At 54.7% G+C, this 22,115-nt stretch overlaps 1 protein-coding gene across 2 annotated transcripts in view; it reads left to right on the top strand.

Moving 5' to 3' along the window:
* Window positions 1–7,744: 7,744 nt before the first annotated feature.
* ELFN1 (extracellular leucine rich repeat and fibronectin type III domain containing 1) overlaps window positions 7,745–22,115 on the top strand; it is a 109,653-nt gene continuing 95,282 nt past the window's right edge. Inside the window, exon 1 of one of the 2 annotated variants that reach the window (XM_052773044.1) lies at window positions 7,745–8,278. The gene's annotated coding sequence lies outside the window, so the exon portion shown is untranslated. Of the gene's footprint in view, window positions 8,279–11,084; window positions 11,457–22,115 lie in introns of those variants that run through there. The other variant, XM_052773043.1, reaches the window with a different exon arrangement.

Below are 22,115 nucleotides of genomic sequence, written 5' to 3'. Positions count from 1 at the left end.
GAAGACCATTCGTGGGATGGGTTTAGCTACCTTCTGCAACACGCCTATGTCTTATTTATCCAGAACAATACGCTCAGCGTGATTTTTCTGTCTCCTTTTTCCTTTTAACGTCGTTTCCAGCCCACACTGCTTTTAATTCGGCAAGGTAAATTGAGATTGGGAGGGGAAGCTGCAGAAATCCTCCAAACTCCCATTCTCTGAGCAAAATACTCCTCTGGGATCTGACGGCATTGCTGAATAGCAGGCCCTTCCCTTCCCAAGGGGCTTGTGAGTCTCAGCAGAGACAAATGCTATTTTGGATGGCTGTAGTCACTGCGCGGCTGGGCCTCGTAGTAGGATCTGCTCGCAGCTTTGCAGCCTGGCAGCTCCTTCCTTACCTGGATCCCTCTGAGTCAGCAGCCCCACATGCTGTGCTATTGTGAAAATCGTGTCAATAAAAGGGAAAGTACCCCAGCACTGCCTTCGGAGTCCTGGCACTGCGGGGTGGTGTGGATGGAGGAGAGTCGCTCCCCACACTCTTATTTAAAGGCTGCATTCAGATTGCTTGGAGTCAGATAAAGAAGATGAAGGACTCGGGGGTGTCCACTCATGGAGATCCCAGGGGAAAGGTGGGGAAAAGGAGATGCACTGTGTGACTCATTCTGAACCCATTTCCAAATCTCCTCCTGAAGACACTCATGTTTGCCTGGATCTCCGGTCAGCCTTGAAATAGGAGACAAAGTTGAAGTGGTGTCATTAATCCCAGATTTGGTGTAGTGGATAGCTGGATTCCCATCTGAATTTCCAGTTTGTCCACTGCTTTCATACATCTTAGTTTTTTTCTGCCTTTCAGAGCCAAAATGTTTAAGTGGCCACAGCTGTGACCTAACCAATCCTGTCCTGTAGCTTCACCTGCACATCTAAGTTGTTCTCTCCTCTTCCCCCTATCTCCCTTTGGCCCAAAACACAATTACCCTTAAATAGCCAGGTAGCCACACACAGGAACCGGTAGCCAGTCTCCACGGTGGCAGTCAGAATATTGCACTGCCATTTCTCCTTGTTGTGGGCATCTTGAAAATGCAGCTTGAAGGTCCTGGTGAGGTTTCCCTGTCTGGATTTAGCACCCCTCATCTGTTGTATCTGCTGTGGAGTTACACAGCCATGAAAGACACAGTCTATTTTGCATGGGGACAACCTCCGAGACTGTTTAATACATGAGTGCTCGCTCAAAGGTGTCCTTTCATTTACTGCTTTCACCATCAGCAATCTATAAAAGTTTAGGGTGCCTTCGAGAATCGCTTGCTTTAACATCTTTGCCTTGGTAGCAGAGCAGCTGCTCCTGGTGCAAACAGGCATCTCCCGGCCCCCTCCCTGCTGCGTCGGAGCATCGCCTGTCCTCCCTGTCTTGGCTTTCTCCCTCCTCCTTCCTCTTCCTCTGGGTCTACTTGGAAAGTGTTTGCTATAACTATTGAAATGGATATAGTGCAGTTTGGGGAGAAGATGCTGTTTAAAGCTCTTTAATTTAAAGGATGCTAATTCACTCCACTCCAGCCTCGGGTGAGTTATCCAGCTACATGGAAGCCTCCTTTTCTCTGGGTGTCAAATGGGAGGGTGATTTTCCTCGATCAATATTTAGAGACTTTGCTGAGCCCATGGCCCACAGGGCATCCTGCAGAGGATGGCGGGGGGGAGCAGGGAGTTCGCAGGAGTCAGAGCCTTTGTGCCACTGTCCCCATGGAGCTGGAGCCGGGGTGCTCCCGTGGATGCTACAGCCCTGGGGCCAGCCCCTTCTCCTGCAAACTCTCCCTTGTCTGTCCTGCTTGGAACCACAGCACAGCAGGAACATGAGGCGGGGCTGTGTTCAGCAGCCAGCGATCGGGTGTGAAGGCAGTTGCTGGGAATAATAATAAGAAACTTGGCTACAGATCATCCTGCAGCCACTGCTGGCCTCCAGCAGGTCGGGTGCTCCAAGGGCTATAGCTAACCCATGTGAAAAATTGGCTGGAGACCTCCCTGCAAACCAGGTGCTGCCTCCAAGACAAGCTGGATAAATAGCTATTCAAGCCGGGGGGGCAGCTCCGGTGAGAAGCCACAGGGTAATTCCCCGTGCTTAAAAGACCCCCCGCCGGCTGCCATCCCAAATTATTCCTGTCCTGTGCCCGAGCGTGCTCTGTTATCTCTCAGGCTGCTCCACATCCCCCCATGCAATTGCTCTGCAATCTCCCCCCCGTGCGATATTGCGGGATATTCCACTGCATTAGCAAGTCGAACTTGTTTTTACTGCCCAATGTCTCTCTATGCAATATTTCACTGTCTCGCTGGCTATTATCCTGGCGGCACAAAGTCCCATTGAAATTCATGGTGCAAGTCGCCCATTTGTTTCCTTTGAGCTTTGCAGGGTTGTTCTATGCAGCTTTATGCATATCATTTTTGCTATGCAAAGTGAGGGTAATGACTTTACCTGCCCTCTTTCAAAGCACTGAACAAAGCCTGTCCCCATGCTGTAGACTGATTTTGGAGTATTTGCTCTAGGGTTTGGGAGGGATGAATCAGAGCTCTTGGGGAATGTGCAATCTGATGCTCTGTAAATAAAAAGAAAGTCATGCTGCATCTACATGTCTCTGAGGCAGGCGTGTGCTCCCTGTCAACCTTTCTTGCTGGGGATCAGCTTCAGGGATGGCTTTGGCAAAGCCAAGTAGCTTCATCTCAATGACAGCCCTGGAATAGCATCACTCACTTTGGCCAGTGCCACCTTGACAAGCCTTGAACCAGCTCTGGCTTTTAAGGGACAGATGAGGTCCCTCACGCGTGACAAGGTGAGACTCCTTGAGCAAAGGGTCACTGAAGAGAACTGAAGGCACAGCAACAAAGGCAAGGTTTTGCTGTGAAGACCTTCAGACCCAGGCTGACTTGCCTCCATCACCACCCCAAAGGAGACTAAACCTTGGGTACCAGCAGCATGCCTTTAATGTCTTAAACGAAGCCCCCAAATCAGTGGCCATTTGTGAAAATGGGGGTTGTAATGCCTATGCCTGGGTCTGTGCAGTGCCAAGAAGGGCAGAGACAAGTCTTTTGTCTCCATCCACCGGTGTTTGGAGGTGGCTAAGCACACAGGGTGGATTTTGGACATTGCCCTGGGATGCATGGTTTGAAATGTGTGTTTTGTTGGGCCGCGACCCAAATTGCAACTTGAAGATTTGATGGCAGACTCCTTGGTTTTAAAGTACCCGCAAGCCAAGAGTTATTCACCAAGGAGACTTGTGAATAACACCAAACAAGTGCACTGGAGAATTTCTGATTCTCTTCATGGACAATGTGTGTATGAGGGGAAAAAAAAAAGACAAAAATCTTTAAAGAAATTACTCATTGTGAATTATTCACACTGTTTACTCACTTGGAGGTCCTCAGGCGGAAGGTGCTCTGTAATTTGCACTACCCCTGGGGCCTTTGCAAGGACATCCAACCTTTGCTACACTGAATCTGAAGTCATAGCGGTAGGATCCCTCATGCTCCACAGGGATGCAAACATGGTAGGGAGATAGAGATCAGTATCAATGAGGAGGAATAGGACCAAATCAAACCCGTATTCAAACTTTGGTGTTCAATACAGGCAGAACCTGGTGTAGGGAAGCGTCTCCGCTTTGAGAGGTGCTTGAGTGGTTGAGTGTCTGTATGGCAACTCCACTGTCCTCATGGACATCACCTTAGCTGCCAGGCCCAGCAAGTAAAGGTAGATCTAGAGATCAAACCAGTCCTGGATGTCTCCACAAGCTCCAGGTGGGATGCCCTAAGCAAAGCAATTCATCATGCACAATCACTCTGCACCTGGGCTGTGGGCTGGCAGAAGTCCTCTGTCCCCACCGCTGATACCTTTCGCTGATGTAAAATTGACTTCTTCAGAGTTTCAAAGACAAAAATGAAAAAGAAAATCAGCACAAATGGGAATCTATAAAAACGCATCCAAGCTGCCGAGTCTACAGCAGATATGATTTGCAATGGATGAGGTATTAGCACCCTGAAAAATTGGGGTAATGGTGTGCAGTAATATTTGTCATCACCAAGGCTGAGTATATTAAACAAAAATGTTCTGAAATGCAGCTTCTGCCTAAGCCCTCTTTCCCAGAATGTAAATATCGCAGTTGTTTTCCAAGCATTCTTTAAATACCGTAAGGCCTTAGTCCACTTGCAGCACTAACAGCCCGTAAAATGTCATTTTTTGTTTTCTAATTAGTCTGATGATTTTTAGATAGGATTTGACAACAACAGCGAAGAAGCATTTCAGGCTGCAAAAAATCATCCCTTGGATGGCGAGTCACCCACAGCCACGCTTGTGCATCGCTGGGAACCGCACGGCAGCATCCCCTCGTATTGCTGGGTGGTGACTCGGTGGTGGGGCAGATCTACACACTCTCCAAGCTGGGGGACACCAGCCAGTCTTGGAGGGATGTGAAGGAGGGACACCATGCCCTTCTCGCAAGAATCGTTCTCCTTTTTTGCTGGCAAGAGCTCCCTGTCATGGCACATTTTGCACATGCCCGCGGCAGGAGCAGGGAGCTGGAGGCATAGCCCTCGCGGGACCCCTGGGTGGAGCGAGGCTGGTTGGACTTTTGCCCTCTGTGCGTGGTGGGTCGTTGCTGTTATGGGTCTCACTGGGGGGGTTCAGGCGCTTGTGATTTTTAAGACACTTGAAGCCATCACTTTTGGGGGGAGAGGAATGGTATAACTGAGCGAAGGACCCCAGACCTCCATCCCTTGCCCCACATGAGGTCCTATGAAGGTAAGGTGGGGACATCTGACTCTCCCCCAGCCTCTGCACAGAGGCAGCCACAAGGCTGTCACGTTGCCACCTTTCCCTCTGGACTCCCCTGTTTTGGGGAGTGCTTTCCTCAAAGCACAATCACTGCAACACAAAGAGAATCCAGAGTTGAGCCCTGCTGCTGTGGGCACCACACAGGAGACAGCTCAGTCCCTGCCCTGAGCAAGGCCAGGAGGGATGTCGCTCGCCCAAGGTCACACCGCATTTCAAGAGCCATTGATGTCCTTATCTAGCTTAACACCTCCCCATCCTGCACGGATAAACGGAGCACTGCCCAGCCAACGCTCTGTCCCTTGGCCAGAATTTCCCTTCCAGGTGATGCTACAAAAGGCAGCAGAAGAGCTCTCGTTTCTGTACCACCTCCACATTGCTGGGAGAAGCAGCCAAGGTTTTATTAACCACCTCTCCCTCCTGTACCACTTGTTAAACTGGGTTAGGACTGCTCGAACCTGCTGTGTCAGACATCTTCTTCTACTGGTTGAGGGGAAGGGCCCGCAGGGGCTCTCCTGACCCGAGACACCTTTCTCACAGCACTGCTCCCGCCGTCTCGCATAAATAGATCAGTCATCCCAGCAAGACTACGTCTTCTTTTACTCCTTCCTGTCTTTAATAATATTATCAATGTCTGGTTTAGATTTTTACTAAATATAGGGCCAGAAGCTGGGCTGGCGTCACTTCCTCCCAGACAAACTGGAACAGCTCGCTCAGAAATACTTCTTTTATTAATTTATCTTGGTTTGCAAAGTTGTTTGATTGCACCAAGTCTTTCCACCCCCCGTTGTCCTGGCAGCAGTTAGGAATGATGCTGTTTCAAAGCCTGATCCATGGGTGACGCTCGAGGTTTGGGGGGGCTGCCTCTCCCAAAGCAGCGCTGGGGAGTTGGGCACTGCGTGCCAGCGGGCAGCAAATTTGCAAAGAGCCTTTTACAAACCTTCCCTCTTCTCGCTGCTGATCTCCATGGGTGAAGACTTGCAATGGAGCACAGTGCCGGTGGCATTCCTGTCCCCTCCGGGTGATTCTTCTTCCAGCTACAGGGGCCAGATCCAGCTCCAGGGCGGGCATGAACCCGCGGTGTTTCTGGCTGCCCCAGGGACTGTGTGGCACCGAGGAGGGGACTGCGCCCTGAGATACCCTGCTCCTGGCACTGGCAGGGACCTGGCAGTGTCCTTTCCCTGCCCAGGGAGACGTGACAGCTCGTTGATACAAGCCCTGGGCTCTAAAGCCTTCTCCAGCAAAGCCGAGGAAGGATGGGACCCCTTATCTCCAGCCTGCCCAGGAAGACATTTGACCCCAGAGCCACCCTCATTGGGCCCCATTCCCTATTTCATGGCACTGCCTGTGCATTTATTATATATATATATATCCAAAGCAACTTCAACAGGAACTTCTTGACTTCAGGGCGTCCCAGGGGATGTGGGAGAAATGGGATATCCCTACTCCAGGGAGGGAGAGGTCTCCCATGCTTCAAGGGCGTGAGCCCAGGTGATGGTGGGGAAGGGGAAGAGGAAGGGGCAGGGGAATGGAAGAACCCCAGAGCAACCAGCTCGCACAGAGACCAAGCCCCACAACCTCCGCAGCGGGTCGGGGGCCAGATCAGGGCTATGGCACAGAGGGTGCTGGGGCCCTTCTTGCTGCCCCATCCTCTCCATCACGCAGGGGTGTCTCCTGCGTTTCCATGGGCGCTTCCCCGGGGCTGTGTGTCTAACGCAGCCGAGTGCCGTGCCAGGTTGCCAGCTGCTGTTTGGAGAGGGGCCATGGCTTGCCTGTTCCCAGGCTGTCTCCCAGCTCTATTACTCCATGCTTCAGGTTTTTTGGCTGTGGTGGTGGTGGTAGTGGTGTTGCTATTAAACTGAAAGGAGTGAAATTTCTCTTCTGCACCCCACCTTTTCTGTTTCCCCTGCCACCTCCTTGCAGGGCTGCAAGAGGGACTTGCAGTCTTGGAAATGGTTTTGGAGATGGCTTGAGACACCTTGGGTCATCACAAGAAATGCACCGGCCAGCACTTACCTCAAAAGACAGTGCCTGGGGGGAGAGAAGAGCAATTCTAATCCGAGGGCCGGCTCAGTGCCAGCCACACTTTAATCACCCTGAAGTTGTGTGTTGTGTTGCTAAACCAGCATAAAAAAAAACAAAAATGGGGAGGTGGGGTGGCAGTCTCTGGGTCAGGTCAGGGGTGGCCTGGGGCAGGAGGATGCCTGGGAAGGGCTGAGCAGAGGGGCTGGGGACCCCGGGGGGGCTGCGGGCAGAGGTCCTGGCCCAGCCCCATCGCTGTCCCAGCTCTTCCAGCCAGCTCCCCCCAGCCCCCATGCTCCCAGTGTCACCTGGCGCTGCCCAGCTGGGCCCAGTTTGACCCATGGAGGTTCAGGTTTAGGGTGGGGGGGGCTGTCATGCACACATGGGGACACCCAGAGATATTCACATGGGCTCACAGAGAGACATGTGCATAAATACAGACACACCCAGGCTCCTGCGTCCGTGCCGTGGCCTGTCACACACACACACACACGCAGATACCCCCCAACATACAGACACCCCCCCCCAACACAATCACCCCCCAGGGTGTCACCACACACACACACAAGCAGTGTCACACACACACAAACAGAGGCAGATATCCCCGACGTGCACACTCACACCTTCACAAACCCCAACACACTCACCCTCCCACTCTCACAAGGTGTCACACACACGGTGTCAGTGCCGTGCACATGCACAGTGTCACGCACAGTGTCACACACACACAGTGCTGCACACACACACAGTGTCACACAGTGTCACACAGTGTCACGCACACGGTGTGACACGCATGCAAGTGTCACACACGCAGTATCTGACATGCACAGTGTCACACACGCAGTGTCACACACACACGGCCCCCCCCGCAGCCCCCCCCCCCCGTTCCCCCGATGCCAGCCCGGCTCTCCGGGCCAAGCCGCTTATCGCTCCGTGCCGTGACAGCGCGGCTGGACCCAGCCGGGTCGCACGGAGACCGTGCGAACCAGGCTTAACCAAACCGAGCCGTGCCGAACCGAGCCGTGCCGAACCGAACCGGACCGTGCTAGGCCGAGCCGAGCCGAGCCGCACCGCACACCTCCGCCCGGCTCGCACCGCCGAACCGAGCCGAGCCGAGCCGTGCCCATCCCATCCGAGCCGAGCCGAACCGTGCCCATCCCACCCCATCCGAGCCGAGCCGAGCCGTGCCGGTGGGAGCCCCCCGGGCCTGGCAGCGCTGCCCGGCGCCGCCTGCACGGGCAGGGCTCTCTCCGCCTGACGCAGTGAGGAGCTGCAGCCCTTCTCTTCTCGGAAGCCGGCTCCAGCGTTGGGATTTGCTCGGCTCCGGCTGCGTTTCCCTGCCCGCCTCCTGCCCCCGGTCCGCCCGCCTGGAAGGGCGCGGAGAGCCGCAGCCGCGGGTGCGCCCGCCGCCCGTCACCGCGCCTCGGGGCTGGGCGCGCCGCCGGGAGCCGGGAGCCGCTGCCGAAGCAGGTAGGTGCCCCCGCAGCCCCCACCGCAGCCCTCCCACCACCACCCCCCCCACTCCCCTTCCCCGCGGCCCCGCGGCCCCGGGGCTGAGCCCCCCGCCCCTGCCGCGCACCCGGTTCCTGCGAGCCCCGGCCCCCGCGGCCCCCGCCCGGTGTCTCCCCGCCGCGGCGGTGCCCGGTTCTGCCCGGAGAGCCGCGGGTGCCCGGCGAGCCCCGCTCAGCCCCCGGTGGCCGCTTCGTGTCGCCAAACTTTTCGCGGCTGCAGCCCAGGTTGGGACTTCGGCGGGAGGGGACCGCGGAGGGGGGGGAGCGGAGCACCCTCCCCTCCGCGGGTGGGGGGGTCCCTGGGCTCGGCTGGAGCCGCTCCTGCTACCCTTTTCGCCCAGGTACGAGAGGGAGGTCGGGCCCGGAGCGGCTCTCCCCGGCCGGATCGGGGACGCGGAGCCGGGGGAGCCACCGTCGGCCGCCCGGCCCGTGTGTCCGTGTCCCCCCCCCCCCGCGCCCATGGGGGATCCCCCCTTCGGGGTCTTCCCACCGCGCCCGAGCCGGAGCATCCCTGGGGGAGCCCCTGCAACTGTTGCCTGAGGGAAGCCCCTGTGTTTCGGGGGGGGGAAAAGAGCCGGGCCCGCGGGTAGCAGTGTCCCCCGGGGCCAGTGGTGTCCCCCCGGGGGCAGGGGGGGACGCACGGAGCGCTTGGGGGGAGTGTGGGCTCTCACCTACCACCCCAAATAACCTCGGAGGCCCCAGGCCTTGGGGTGGGGGCTGTGCTAGAGCCGCTTCCCGGCTCTGCTCCCCCTGCACCCCCCCCCAATCCCTTCCGCATACCCACGCCGGCAGTTTGGACCTGCCTCCCCACATGCGCTCCTTCACCGGTTATTTCTGTCCTCGCGAAACGTGTCGCACATAGAGCTTTAATTAAAGAAAATTAGTGGACGAGGGCGGCGGTGGCTGGGGGGGGGGCTGTCCGTGCTCCGGTGGGGGGGGACACCGCATCCAGCCGGTCTCCGGGACGGCACCGGTCCCGCATCCTCGCCCGGTGGACTGCTGCCGTCGCGTTGATGGCTCGGGGGGAGGCGGGCAGGACCCTGTCTATGAGTTTGAGTCGCTTTCACTTGTGGTTTGTTTTTTTTTTTTTTAAAAAAAGGGGTGGTGGGGACGGACGGGAGCGTGTTCCTGCCCGGTGGGTGTGTTGTAGTTTTAATTATAATGACAGATGTTGCCGTAAAGTTCCGTCTCAGTTCCCAAATTCAGGCTGAGCCCGGAGGACCGGCGCACTCGCCAGTCGGCGGAGCCGCTGTTAAACCGCGGCCGGAGTTGCCAAAGAATTTTCTTGATTGCATTTTAATGAAGCTCGGCCGAGGCTGGGGAACTGGGGCGGCGTGAGGAGGGGTACCCCCTCCGTTCCCCGGCGTGGGGCTGGGACGCTCCCCTCCTTCCCTTGGGGGGGGGTCCCTGTGCCGGACCGCGATGCTGCCCACGTCCAGGCTGTGATGTGCAGCCCCGGGAAAGCCCAGCGGAGGGAGGGGAACGTGAGGGGGGGGACACGGACCGATATCAACAGGTTCCCCGGGGGCAGAGGCAGGGGGGCCCGTGGGGCTCAGCCGGTGGAGCCGGTCACGCTTTCCCCAGCCGAGGACTCGCCTCCTCCCGTTAGCTCCGTGCGTTTCCGTGCCGGTTTGCACTGTATTAAATATTTAGAAGTTTGCAGCGGTGAATAAAGCGGTCATTAATAGAAATTGATGGCAACGTTGCAAAGGGGGGTGGTACCGCCTGTGGAAACGGCACGGCTCACCGGGGAGCGGGCGGGGCCCTTCGGGGAGTATTTTTAAGGGGTTTCGCCCCAAATTAACGGTTTGTCGCTCTGAAAGCTCCGGCAGCGCCTAAACCCAGACGCTGCTCTTCCAATTTCCGACCGTGTCTTTAAGGGAAAAAGCGGATTTTTCCGCCTTGCCTGGTTAGAAAGAATAACCCCGTGCCTGTGCAGAGAGGAGGTAGTCCCCCTGAAGTTTAGCACCTAAAATACCCCCCCCCAGCACCTCCCACCGTGCTGCCCGGCACCTTGCAGGGCTTATACCCCCCACCCCCCCAGTTTTACCCCGGCCTGGCGGGTTGTGCAGGCAGCGGGGGGCACTGGGCAGCTGGGTGCTGTCAGGGGGGGCCGGGAGCGTGTCCCCAGCCCCCCCGAACTGCAGCGGGAGGGCAGGCAGCGCTGGGCGGCGAAGGGACCCCCGGTCCTGGGGAAGGCTGGGGCAGGGATGAACTCTGCCCGGTGACCTGGAGGAGCGAGGGGACCCCGGGATGCGGCCGGGGGGGGCCGGGACCGGCCGGGGGGGGGGGGGGCCGGTGCCTGGCTGGCCGGGGTGCCCTGGCTCCCCACGCCGGGCTCAGCCGCTTCTCTCGCAGCTTGAGTCAGCGCTTTTGTAAGCCGGGTGGATGGGGCAGCGCTCCGCGGAGCGGGATGCGGTTTTGCCGCGGGTGCGGAGGCAGCGGAAGAGAGGGAGGAAGGACGGGCTGGGCTGGAGCGGGGGGGGGGCCGGCGAGCAGAGAGGGAAAGAGGGGGCGAAGGTTGGCCGGGGGGTGCGGGCCCACCCGTGCCCTCTCCGCGGCAGCCGCTGCTCGGTAGCGGCCGGGAAAGGGCCGGCTGGGAGCGAGCGGTGATGGGCAGCGGCGTGGCGTGGGATGGGGCGGGCGGAGAGCAGCACGGAAAGCCCTGGGGGCGACCCGACGCCCCGGTGACGGGCTCCAGAGACCGCCTGTAGCCCCCCCCCCCTCCCACCAGGGCGGGTCGGTGCCGTGCCCACGTCCGCCCCCCACCCCGCGGTGGGGGCCGCTCCCACGGTCCGGCGCTGCCCACGCGTGTCCCAGCCCGGCCGCCAGTCCGGACTGGGGCAGCGCCGCTCTGTGACAGCAGAAAGTGGTTGGAAAGGGGCGAGGCGTCACACGCTCTGCCTCCGGGAGGCAGGGAAATGCTGAGGGACCGATGGGAAGGCATGAATGAATGAATCTCCATAAAGAGCCCCAAGCAGCAGGGAGAGGGAGAGAGGAGGAGGAGGAAGGAGGAGAGGAGGAGGAGGAAGAGGAGGAGGAGGAGGAAGAGGAGGAGGAAGAAGAAGAAGAAGAAGAAAGAAGAAGAAGAAGAAGAGCCGGAGCCGGGCAGGCAGCAGCAGACGTGACGCCGGCAGGTAAGGAGGTGCCGGTGGCCGCACGGCCCCGCGGTGCCCGGGCTGGCAGGTTGGGAGGCACAGCCCGAGGGGGGGGGACACAGGAGCCACCAGGACCCCGCGTGGCTTTGTGTTTTTTTGGTTTTTTTTTTTAGGGACCATGTTTCCCTCCTGCCTCCTTGCAAAATGTGGGATTCCTCAAACTTCCCAGGACTCCCCCACCCCCCCCACCCCCCGGTACTGCCGCCCCGCGTCCCGCTGGCACCGGGGGGGTGGGCTCTGGGGCACCGGGCTGAGCCCCTTCCCAGGGGCAGCCCCCTCCGGGCAGGGAGGCAGCCGGTTCGGGGCGCCCGGCCGGGCTGTGCTCGGCGCTGCACGCCGCGGCGGGAGCCGTGTCCTGGCCCTACAGAGCAGGGCGGCAGCTCCCCGGTGGGACCGGCACCGGCGGCCGGACCTGCCCCGCACCGGGCCGAGCCCACCCGGTGGCAATGCAACTGCCTCGGCCTGGCGTCTAGATTTACCCTACCGGGGGCTTCTCTGCCCCCGATCTCCGTCCCCCCCCTTCGCCGCTACGTCCCTGCTGCGGTTACATAAGGCAGAAGAACGTGTAGTCAGCGCTAAGGCGGGCCAAAGTCATCGGGATCTCACCCAGGGATGCCCAGAGCTGAGCCCGGTCCCGTCCGGCTGCTCCCCGTCCTCTGCTGAACCTGCCCTGCAGCCTGGGGTGAGCCACCCCGCTGCCTTCCCCTGCCTGCTGCGGGGATTGTGCTTGGGAGTCGTGCAGGTGGGCAGCTGGGGGGGGCCACAGGTACACACACACACACGGACACGCACACCCCCTTCCCTGCCCTGCAGCCTGCGCTTTGGCTCCCGCGCAGAGCTGCCCCGCACTAACGCTGCTTAAATGCATGTAGCCCTTGCTGCGCGCACACGCATGCACACACCGTTTGGTGTAGCAGCCTTGCTGTCGCAGATGGGTCCACTCCAAAGCGATGCACGCTAGAAGTGGTTGCGCACAAACACACGGCGGTGGGTAGCACACGGGTCACGCTCTCGCACACACGTGGGCTAGTGCACGCCGTGGGCTAGTGCACGCTGTGGGTGCTTGCCGGTGCTGGCGCAGGGCTGGCGTGTGCTCTCCCTGCCTGCACGCACAGGTAGGGAACTTGTGCCGGATAGGGCCGGATCGCCCCCCTCACACCGGCTCCCAGCCCGGGCGAGCGTGCTGGGAAAGCTGCAGGCCTGGCAGGACAGCCCCGGCCGGCTGCGGTGGGCAGCTCTGCGGCTGCCCGTGGCTTTCCCCTCCCTGACCGAGGTGCTCCGAGCAGGGATCAATAATGCCTTTCTGATTGGCCTCAATTCCCCATTCAAAGTAGTCACTGCATTAGGACTTGATTTTTCTCCCCTTTGACTGCCGGCCAGATTAGATTGTGAATTTGGCTGATTTCAAGCAACTGGGGGAGGGAAGAGTCATACAGAGAGCGAGAGAGAACTGAAATATCCTACAGGATCCCCTGGAGGGGAGAGAAATCAGGTCTAGATAAGAGCTTGTTCTCCCTGTCTGGCTAATGCTTTCCTGTTTGATGATCAGAAAACACAAGATCTAACCTCTCACCAGGATGGCTTAACTGTGAAAGGTCAGGCTTTTGGCTTGTTTGAGGTGCAAGGTTTATTATTATGAGCTATGGATTATTTATTTTGGTTCTCCCATCATATGCTAAATATAGGATTGCATGATGCGTGCAAACAGAAGGACGTGGCCAGTGCTTCGGAGGTTTCCGAGTCGAGCTCTGGATGTAGCACTGAGGTTGGAGAAGCTGCGACGGGGACAGGACACGCGGTCCGTGCCTTGGAGAGCCCAGTGCTGTCCTGCCTGTTTGTAGAGTCTCAACCCCATCCTTGGGCAATTTTTTCTGATGCTTATTTTCCCCCTGCATGTGCTGGGGACAAGCAAGCGGGTTATGTCAGTGAAGCCCTGGGTCCCAGAGGGACATGGAAAGCAGCAGCCAGGCACATCCCAGCCACGCTGGTCCGGGTGGAGTTTCCCTGCTGGCTGCTCCTGGGCCAGGATTTCACTCCAAGAAAAGCCATAGCAGCACAGCAAAGCCCGCAGCCTCCCAGCTGCTGGCACTTGGCTATGAATTGGTATTAACTCCAGGTGTAGCAAAAGCCTGGGATTACGTGGTTTCTCAGCAAAGGGCACTGGGAAGCCTGGTGGAGCAGAGGGACTTAAGAAAGAGCTGCTGCAGGGCAGTGAGGAGCCTTGGGAGGAGAGGACGTGGGGCTGGGGGCTTGCTGCAGGTAGGCTGTGCCTTTCTGAGCTCTCTGGGGTGGGAGGCAGCTGGTGGGGTCATCGGCAAGGCTTTGAGGTGGAGCGTGGGAAGCTGCCGCAGGGTTTGCAAGGGGGTCTGAGGTGGGAGCACAGCCTCGAGCTTTGTGTTTTGCATGATCTGGTACGGTTGCTGGATTTTTTGGGGGGGGTTATGAATTCAGGGCCTGGAGAGACTCTGAGTGAGCCTGATGGCAGGACAGCACTGGGGCTGAGTGTCTGGGTGTGGTGAGATGGAGGTCTGATGGTCAGCAGCAAATTGGGCCCGGGCGACAGGACCTGAGCGAGGCTTAGTGGGACAGCTATGGAGCCGTGTGTGGCCCCAAACTGTGGGTGAGGAAGGAGGCAGAGCTGTCCCCAAAAGGGGACCTTGGGGTGAAGGGGCTGGAGTGGAGACCCCAAGCCTTGGTCCCGTGTCCGCTACACCCCCAGGAGAGCGGTGGCAGCCAGTGGCAGGGACTCAGTGCGGAGAAAGAGGAGGAAGAGCATGAAATTATATGCGAGGTGTAGTTTGGCTTCTGGTGTGGTGAATATATGTACAGCCCCTAGCACAAGGGTTGTCTAGGTCTCTGAGACATCCCCATAGCAGGAGCAAATAATAATAAATATCTAAGAAAGGAGCTGTGAGAGTTAGCTCCAGGTGAGGGGGACTTGGAGCCTCTGTGCACCATGAGGAGCTGGGGCAGGAGGGTCTGGAGGGGGGACACTGAGGGCACGGGGTGCGTATCAGCCTGTGTAAGGGAGTTGGAGGGACACAGGAGGAGGCTGGGGAGGTGGAGGTGAGAGTTGGTGTGGTTACGACAGCAGCCTGAGAGAAAGCTGCATGCATTTAAAAACAGACAACTCCACAAGCAAAAAGACCCCCTATCAGTCAGGGGAGGCTTACAATCTGTCATTTGGGTCCGGCCTCTGTACTGTCTGGCATGGTCCCCCATGCAATGTAAGGTTCAAGGTATAATTCAAGATGACCCAGTGGCTGGAGAACCACTGATCACAAGGAAAGCCCTCCACAAACGAAATTGTGGCCAACTGCCTCGGGGAGCAGAGCATCCTCCGTCCCTGCCCTGGGAGCCCGAGCACGTTCTCCCCTCTGGGTACCAGTGGGGGAGAAGCGGGTGTCCCCGGACGGGGGTCCGGACCTGACACCCCTGTTCCTGCTGGGTGGGGTCCTGCCCAACTCGGGGACCAAACCGTCAGATGTTTTGTCCAAACACACACGTTGTACGTGTTTAGGGCTCTCGGTGGGAAAAGCCAAATGAACGCATCCCCGCTGGCGTCCTCCCACCCCTCTCCCCTTTGCGCTTAGGGGGAGCGGGAGGGCAAAACTCCAAGGTTTGGTGGTGTTTTTTCTCCCCCATTTCAGCATTTCTTTAGGAGCTGGACAAGGGCAATCTCTGTAGCTCACTCATATTTTTAAATCAGCAGGAATAAGTGTATGGAAATGTATGTGTTTTACTGTATCAGCTGCTTTTAGCTTTATTACAGTAAGTGCAGTTTTTTGTGGGCCAAACTCATTCATTGGATTTAATGGAGTTAAACTGCAGGCAGATTTGGCAACTTGTTTGTGTATATCTTTATAAAATGGACAGGCAGAGGTAATGAAATTTTATACTTTATATGGCACCTTTTAGGGAAAAGTCTTCCAATATGTTTTATAAACAGCATACATATTTTGCTACAGTATATGCTCATATCGAAGTACAAGAGACTTTAATGCTGCTTCTTTTTCCCTTTCCTAGAGCTATATATGCGTGTGTGAACTCGGATTCATCCGTGTTATTTTCTAATGCTGCTTTCCTTACAAGTGTCTTTAGCGGTTTTAAACAATTTCACTGGATTTCTTTCCTTCCTTTTGGTGTATTCCTATCTCTTCCTAGAAACGCAGATGTAGTAAGAACCGTAAGCCTCGCTGCGAAGGGTTCGGAAGGAAGGAAGAATAATGTATGTAAAGCCTCTTGATAAATACCCAAAGCACTACTAAACTGTCCCATCTCCAAATGCAATATCTCAGGACCTTTCATGGGTACAAACATATGCTGCAAAACCTTTGAGGGGCTGGCTGACTCTTCTCTCCCCCCCCCTTTTTCCTGAGATGCTGTTTTCCTCTATTTCTTCCAGGGTGTGATGGTATCGGTTTCTCGACCTATTCTGGGGCAGGCTTAGATCCTGCTTGTGTGGGGCCTTTTCCAGTGTAATGTGGAGCAAACTGACACTTGAAGCTGTAGAAAAAAAGTATTTCTAGAAGATAGATTTGTTTTTTAATGAGGTATTTGATGTTTTTCCAGGCTTTAAACAAATTGGACCCAGGCCTATGGCTACTAGGCATAGGCAGGGGAAGTGGTTGATGAGCTGAGCTAATTTATTACACAGCTTTGACTTATCAAATGGTCATCACTGCCCCATATGGAGCACTTGGGTGTGTGGAATTGAGGGGAGAAGATATAGATATATGGGGTAAATGCAAAACAATAGTGAGTGACAAGGATGTAAATAAATCCAGAGATTCTGGTGACATCAAAATAAGTTGTGGGTAGTGAGGCGTGAGATACATGTGATGTCGAAGGAGCCCTATAATGTATTTATATCCCCGCTCAGGATTTGCTGGGGTTTCTAAATAATGCATTAATTCAATTACACATTCTTAATTAGTGTTTGCTCAAATTGGACCAACATCATTAATTTATTTTTACTGCCTCTTATTTTTATTTTGCTGGTGTGGTGGGTTTCATTTTTTGACTCTTTCCCCTCTCTGCTTTGTGAGACTCGTAACACCCAGCTGTGATGCTCACGCCGTGAACTGCAGCTTCTTTGGTAATACCAGTTTTCCCTATTATGAATATTTTTATGCTCACAGGCTGCACAGCACTGACCTGACCCTGTAATTGGAGGAAGAGGGAGAAAAAGAGCCCAGATGTGAAGGGGCTCCTTTCAAATGCTGAGCAGCATTCTTTCTCGGTAGAGCAGGGTGACTGGCAGCATGCTGGAGCAGGATTAGGCCCTTTGGGCTCCCTCAAGCAGGGGCATTTTTGTGTGCGTTTAGATTTTTTGGGGGAGGTTTTGGGGTTTTTTTTTCCCCCTCCCTGGAAGCTCACAGGTGCTCCCTATCCCTCTGTGGTGTCTGGGGTGGCTGTGAGCACACAGGGCTGCTGCTCTCTGCTGCTGGCACCCGAAGCTGCTCGGGGCTGGGGAAGGCACAGGGTGCTGTGTGTCGTCCAGCGGGGCTTGTGTCTGTCTGCTTCTGCATGGGAAGAGTTGAGGGATAACACCCTCAACGCTGCGCCCTTTATCACTTTGTCCCGAGGGAAGACAAGCTCTTGACAGCCGCGCTAGGGTGTTTGCTCTTCGGCTCCTCCTGGAAAAAAAAGCTGGGTCAGGGGCACGCGTGTAGGGTGGAGGCTGGCGGCCAGGGCTCTGGTCCTCTGCACAAGCCAAGGTTGGGGTTAGCACTTATTTGTAATAAATATATTAGCTGGTTTGTTTAAGATATAGGATGATAACAGATCAGGGAGACTTAATGCAAGCCAAGGCTGCTCCCTCCAAGCTGTGCCTTCCAGGGACGGATGAACACTTGTCCCAAGTTTGCAGGGAGCAGGTTGGGCTTTCCTACCCCCCGCCCCGTTTCTTCCTTTTAATTCTTGTTTCTGGCTTTGCTGCTTTTCCCCACCCTCTGCCCACGCTCTCCTCTCGCTCGGAGGCGAGCGATGCAGCCTCGAAAGCCCCATTCATCACCACCTGCTAGCGAGGCACTAGCAGCCGCCGCTGCTCCATTGATTGACTGTGGCGGTGAGTGAATTTAAAATCATTACACTCCCGAGACAGCTTTTAAATATGACAAGATGAAAATCAAATCTGTAAGAAGCCTTGTGAAAAGGGTGTCTCCAGCCAGGAAATCCCACGTGGCCCCGGGTGCTGTTTGGGTCTAAGGGAGACCCCACTGCTCTGGACCTCGTGGGTGTCCCTGCGTGAGCCTGGACCGCTCTGTGCCGGTGAGATAGGAGTGGGCAGGCAGCTGCCGGCAGAGAATTAAGTAGAAATATTTCACTGTAGAAAAGGCTATTGTGTAAAGCCATCCATCTGCTGTCTATCTAATGCTTTGCATGAATTAATGAGCTGATTGATTAGGAAAACCTTGCAGCAGCTGGGTGAGGTAGATGATTCTTGTCCTCATGTTACAGGTGGGGGGGGAACTTGGAGGAACAGAGGTTAAGATTAAGGTTTCCAAGTTGTGTGGTTTTGGCTTTTTTTTTTTTTGCCATTAGTGAATGCTAGGGTTAAGACATTTGTCTGTGTCTTGTTTTACTGATTAATCGATCTGATTTTGGATGCTGTTTGGCTTCAAGAGCGGTTGTGAGCGCTCAGTATGGCTGCAACTCAGCCCTGGAGAGTCTCAGCTTGGGATCTGATCTTCCAATGTGTCTGTGGCAAAACAGCGCAGTCTGCTATGGCTCTTGGCTGTTATGTTTGTAATCAACAGTCTCTTCTCTTTCTACTGGATAAGACAAACTCTTGCCATTTCTTACAACACTGGCTGTTTAACTTGCCTTCCTCTCGCCATGCAGCCTTTACCAGGCAAGGCTTTCCGTAAGCATCCCCATATTCCTCAAAGTAACTCTCCTGGCCACCTGCAGCTTGCAGAGAGTCTGCTTGCCAACGACTGGATGCGAGGAGCATCTCTCTCCTCTACGCTATGATGAGTGCAGCTTTTCAAGAATGGTGCATTGAGCAAATGTCACTCTACAGCCCCAAAATCTATCAAAGGAAATGATAGCGGCTGTAAGCATTAATCATCTGGTATCATCAAAATAAAGTTGTTGCAATAGAGCAATGTCAAAGGATAAATGTCTTGACTTCAGCTCAGTGCTTGGTTCCATTAATGCTGGCGGTTCACCAAGGTATTCTAGCAGGAGATGGTAATTGCATGGCCCAAGTGCTCATCTTGTGACATTACTAATTAACTCCTTCCTCTCCAGGCTGGGCAGCTGGTCAATCTGATCACAAGGAAAAAGCCTGGGACAGTTGAGGAATTGAAGTAGTTTCTTTTTGTTACTGTACTGAGTTGTTTGTGCCTGGCCCTGCTTGAGTGAAAGCAGGGGTGTATGGAGCAGCACTGAAGGGGTATTTCCCACCCACCCTTCTGAGCTGTCATCACAAAAAGAGTAAAGTTGTTAAAGGAATGCAAAAAAAAAAAAGCAATGATTAAAAAAAAAAAAGGTATTGAACATCTGATTTAGGATATAAAAATACCTGCTTCTGCTTTACTCCTGCCCCAGGATGTGGCTTGGAAACAAAACTCATCACCCTTGTGCTGGTTCTGCCCCTGCTCAGGGCACAGCAGGTACGAATGCTGCGGGCAGATGTAGCGAGTGTGACAGACAGGGCATCCATCAGGGCTGGCAGGACAAGGGATGTGACTGCTGGTGTCACCGAGCCGATTAACTCCTGGGGATGGAGGGAGGCACTGCAGTAATGTCACTTCCAGCCATCTTCTCCTGGGAAGGCGGTGCTGAGCAGTGAATTGCAAGGTCTGGCGTGTGGCCCAAGGGGATGGAGAGCTGCTGGAAGTGGCTTTGTGTTTAAAATCCAGGAGTTCAAACCTATCTCTTGTGTTTTATGGCACCATTGAACTTTCATGCTGTCTGGGTTTGAGCCTCTGTCCCTAGAGGCTGCGGGGACCTGGCCTGTGCTGGGAAGAGGCTGTGCTTTGCAAACTGTGCAGCAGAGCAGGACACTGAGGTGGGAGTGGGATTGAGCTGTGCATCTGCCCAGCTCTGCTGTGCAGGCAGGTAGGACAGAAACTGCAGGGTGCAAACAGGCTGGGTGGGGAAGGATGCCCAGCTGAGCCCGTCCTGTGTTGCTCACTTGGCCTGATTCCTATTTAGCTCATCTAGGGAAATGCTGAAGTGCAGGCACAGGAATAACGCAACTGCTTCTGGAGAACATCTACCACAGAGGAGTAAAAGGAAAGCTTCAATAAATCAACATGTTTCAACAGCTGTCCCAATTGACAAAGGAGCAGAAATCAGGCTGTGGAGTTTGTGTAACTGATTCATGCTTAAAGAAAGAAGGGGAAATAAACCTGTGGGATGCAATTCTTAAAGCTCCCCAAGAAATCATAGAATCATTTAAGTTGCTTAGAAGCAAAGTGACCATCGCCACCCCATCAAAGTTCAGAGAAGTTTGTCACATTTACTGTGTGGGTCAGTTTGTTAATCTTGAGCTTCACTAATGGTTTTGCAGAAAAGTCCTCTTTTGTATTAAAATCCTTTCCAGTTGTGAACTCAATTGTAGGTTCTCTAATTTCACATTGACTTTAAGAAAAAGCTCCAAACTTTCTGCATGGCTTTCCCCCCTCTCTCTCAATGAAGAATTACTAGTTCCTGTTCTGATTTTTTTCTTTTTGTCCTTTCCAGTCCCTATCTTACTAATAAAACAGCATCATGTTGTATATCCCTTAGGATAACGCACTCTCTCTCTTGCACTGGAACTCTTACTTATGATGGTGAACAGAGTAATATGCTTCACTTTAATTGGGCTGGGTTGGGAAATAAGTGTGTTTTTGCTTATTGATCTTGTTTTTCTCCCCATTTATTTTGAAATGCTGTTGTCTTTTTTTTCAGCAGGCAAAACCTGAAGTATTGTTGCAAATCCTGACTTTCTTCTGTGGTTTAGATTATAAGCAAGTTCCTCAGAGCTGCTGAGTTACAGGTGACCTGCTCTTCTGCAAACAGTGCATAAAGAGCTGGCCATGGGGACCAGATGGAAAATAGCCTTCAAGGTCGGTCAGGTTTTCTGTGACCACCTGAGAACCTCTTGTAGCTGTAAGGGGAATCATGCCTGGAGAGCTAGCAGCTGCATTCAGTGCGTAAACCCAGAGGTGAAGTGACATGCCCAGGTTTACTTGGGGTGTTGGTGCTGGAGCCTGTGCTGGGACCAAATCCTTTGACACCTGCTTCTGCTCTAACCATGAGACTTATTTCCTTTCTTTGTCCTTAGTTTTGCAGCGCAAGGAAATTTTTGCTTAATTTTAAATGTTCTCCTAAATCTTGGTGACGGCAGATTGACGTAAGCGTGTGCTGGATCAGGGCCTGTTCTCTTATGCATATGGATGCGTACGCAGCTGTAAGCATTTTCCATCTTTAGGCTTCTGCAGTCCAAGGGAGAGATCTTCCCTCCCTGCCCGTGGATGTGTCCTCTCTCCTTGCACCACGGGCAGCAGCGTTGGGTCACCTGGCCCCCAGGGTGAGAACATGGGGGTGAATTTGGGTAGAATTGCTGGTTGCTTTGATCACTTGTTGTCCATCGAGTTTGCTAATGAAGGCGGTGAATGTGTGCAGCCTCCTGGGACACTCAGGAGCTGGGCGTTGCAGTAGGATCTCCCCTGGTCCGCATAAGCTGCGAAATTCCTCTCAGCCTGCTGCTCTTGGAGGTTTTGGGTTGTGTCTGCGCATATCGGCAGAGAATTACATGTTGGTCGTGTCCTGTCTTCCAGAGCTTGCCCTGGGTCTTGCTTATACTGGTGTCACCAGCACTTAAAATGCAGCTGCTGCCTTGGGGGTGAGAGCAGCAGCTCCCAAAAAGGGTGACGCAAATAGGTTGGGTCAGGTGGCAAGGCAGGTAGTGCTCATCCCAAGTGGGCAGATGCAGATGGGAAAGTCCAGGCTCTGCGTCCCTTTTGATACGTGATATCCCTTCAGTCATGCTGTAGCCCAGATGCTTGCTCAAGAGAGAGCAGAAGGCGCTTCCTCATCACTGTGCGGCATCTGAGCTTTCCTAGAGGTCTCCATCCATTTACCAGCATGGATTGCGCTCATGAAGCGCTGAGATCATGCTGGATGACAGCCTGATGAAACTGCAGCTGGAAGATTAAAAAAAAAAAAGTGGTGGGGCAAACAAGTCAGTCCAAGTCAGTTTATAGCAATTCCATCTTACTTAAATTAAAAGGGATAGTAATGTATAAACCATTTAAATATTTCATCTGTGGAAGAGCCCTGAATGAGTTTGTACTACATGTGCGTATAATGCTTGAGCAGGGATGGCAGTGGGGCACCAGCCCTGCTTGGGCCAATGCTCGTATGGGGGGAAGCAGCTGTGCCTCCTCCAGCCCCAGGCTGGCTGAAGGGATTTAATTAGTGTTTTGTTTAACGAGGGGATTCATTTTACCCTCTAGTCAGTGAAAACTATTGGTGCCTTAGAAGGTTGGGTCTGACTATCTGGAGGTGAGGGCCTCATCCTGCTCCTCTGTGCTTTCTGCCTGCTGGGTGCCTGGTGACTCTGGAGGATGCTCAAAATAGCCCCAAATCAGAGCCGTGCCTGCCCAACCTTGAGGAGAGTCACGAGGTCACTGGTGTAAC

Source organism: Harpia harpyja, chromosome 21 (assembly GCF_026419915.1).
Source record: "Harpia harpyja isolate bHarHar1 chromosome 21, bHarHar1 primary haplotype, whole genome shotgun sequence".
NCBI lineage: Eukaryota > Metazoa > Chordata > Aves > Accipitriformes > Accipitridae > Harpia > Harpia harpyja.
The sequence above is the reverse complement of the archived record's forward strand: the minus strand, read 5'-3'. Positions and strand labels throughout refer to the sequence as shown.